Raw genomic sequence first — 2,094 nt, forward strand, 5'->3', positions numbered from 1 at the left:
GACTGCCCTGGTCTTGTTTTCTTAGGAATTTAGACATAATCATGTTTTGTGTGTGTGTTAGTGTGCGTGTGTGTGTGTGTGTGTGTGTGTGTGTGTGTGTGGTGTGTTTGCAGATGAAAAATCCAGGCTTCTGGGAGCCAAAGAGAATTGCCTAAGAGATGGACCCACGCAAAGTAGAGGGAGAACTTGGAAGCAAGTTTTCTGTCCTTTTTTCAATTATTAATTTGGTTACTTTCCACTGACACCCTTAAAAAAAGTCTCTGTCGTCTGAGAGGCCACTGTGAACTAGGAAGTCACAGAGAAGGCAGCTTCTAAGATCCAGTGTTTCTCCCCTGGCATCATCCCAGCACCATCCAGACCCAGCGAATGACTGGTTAAGGGAAATGGAGGCCTGAGGGGTGTGGGGAGGTGGGAGGGGCGTGGAGCACTTTCAGACCCAAGATTGTGATGTTGGTGTTTTCCCCCTGCATAAAATAAGAGAAAAACTGGGAGTTGGCCTTCCCGCCATCACTGACGTGTCTTGGGCTGAAAGCCAATTACTTAATCCTTTCTACCATGGCTCCCTCCTTGGAAAAACAGTTCTGATTCTTTTTAAAGACTGGTTCTCGATACCTTGCCCAGACTGGCCTTGAACTCACTAATGCACCTTGATTTCTTGATGGCTAACTATGAGTACTGAAAATTCCAACCAGGCAGCTTGTAGTGGTGTGTCCTCTCCTTAAAGAGTTAAGCCCAGCCTGGCCGGCCCGAGAGAAACCCTAAACCGGCGCCACATTCTTGCAGGAACTCTGTCACAGTCTCAGCTCAAAGTGGCCTCCAGATGAACAAGGTAAAGGTGGGGACGTGAGGGCACGAGGGCAGCGGGAAGTGAGATCAGGACCTGCTGGCAACTGCGAAGGCAGTGGACTGGAAAGCCGGTCAGTGGTTAAAGAGGTCAGAGCAGGCAGGCGCCGTGAGCTCACTTACCTAAGATCGCCACCGACAGTCGGGCCCAGGGGGTGGTCGCTGGATCTGCTCTCGGGATCCACCTTGGGCTGCTCAGACCTCCCCTCGCCCTCTCCAGGTCCAGGTAGGTGGTGGAGCAGGCTCCCGAGCAGGAAGTGAATGTTGTATGCAAATCTCCACGGGGAGGAAGCCTCTGCTCAGCCGTCTCCCCGTGGGGCAGTGAATCAAACCGCTGTGAAGTCACTTTATTTCTTAAAACAGAAACCTCCCGTGTTCACCAGAGAGAACCAGCAACCAATTAGGCTGCATCCTGCTTTTACCACCCAGATAAGGAACTGTGAGGAATGCCCCGGGCTTCTGGGTTACTACAGCGCCTGAGAAGGTGTCTCACGGAGGCTGAACTCGAGTATTCAGACTGCTTTTTCTTGCGCAGCTTCAAACGAGGAAACCTGGCCTGATGATGGGAGAGAACATGAAGCAAGAGCTTTACACTGTGTCTTTTAACTCACTAAAACAGATTTGCTGCCCATAACTAAGGGACAAAGGACTCATTGCCTACAGCCCTGTGCAGGACTGTACACACACACACACACACACACACACACACACACACACACACCCCTCTGGCTTCTCATTTCACAATCTTAAGTTTATTTCTTCCTTTTCCCTTTGTTTATTCAGTACCCTACAGAATTTATTGCACAGATGGGGGTCCTGGAGGCAGAACGATGCCACAGTGCGGTGTGTGGGTAATATAAATCCAGGTTACTTCCAAGGCATCAGAGGGTGATGGGAGCCAGTTCGGATGTGAACTTCCAGCCAGCAGGGCTCCCTCCCCCTCACCCACAGAAGGTGTCTCAGACTGAGCCAGTCCTGTCTCCCCACTCTTGCATAGGGGACACCACCCAGAATGCCCTCAATCAGGTTGCCCAAGTCTGCTCATGTATTACACTTAAAGTTGTGTCACACATTATGAGCAAAGAGATGTGGCTTGTTTTTAAAACGTTATAATAAAGGTGGTACACATCGTGGTGTTTTTTATAATGAGGTAACTGTTTAGCTGTTAAAACAATGGATGTTTGTATCTATTACTTGTACAAATTAATACGGAAAGTGAATCTCAGAAATTATTAATAAAACATTATTTTT

The 2,094-nt window shown here is 48.8% G+C and overlaps 1 long non-coding RNA gene across 1 annotated transcript; it reads left to right on the top strand.

Annotated features, from left to right (window-relative positions):
* The first annotated feature begins 482 nt into the window (after nucleotides 1-482).
* LOC117724417 (uncharacterized) lies at nucleotides 483-1,973 on the top strand. Its single transcript, XR_013105472.1, has 2 exons — nucleotides 483-1,069; nucleotides 1,207-1,973. It is a non-coding gene; the product is annotated as an uncharacterized LOC117724417 (long non-coding RNA).
* The last annotated feature ends 121 nt before the right edge of the window (nucleotides 1,974-2,094 follow it).

Source organism: Arvicanthis niloticus, chromosome 20, assembly GCF_011762505.2.
Source record: "Arvicanthis niloticus isolate mArvNil1 chromosome 20, mArvNil1.pat.X, whole genome shotgun sequence".
NCBI lineage: Eukaryota > Metazoa > Chordata > Mammalia > Rodentia > Muridae > Arvicanthis > Arvicanthis niloticus.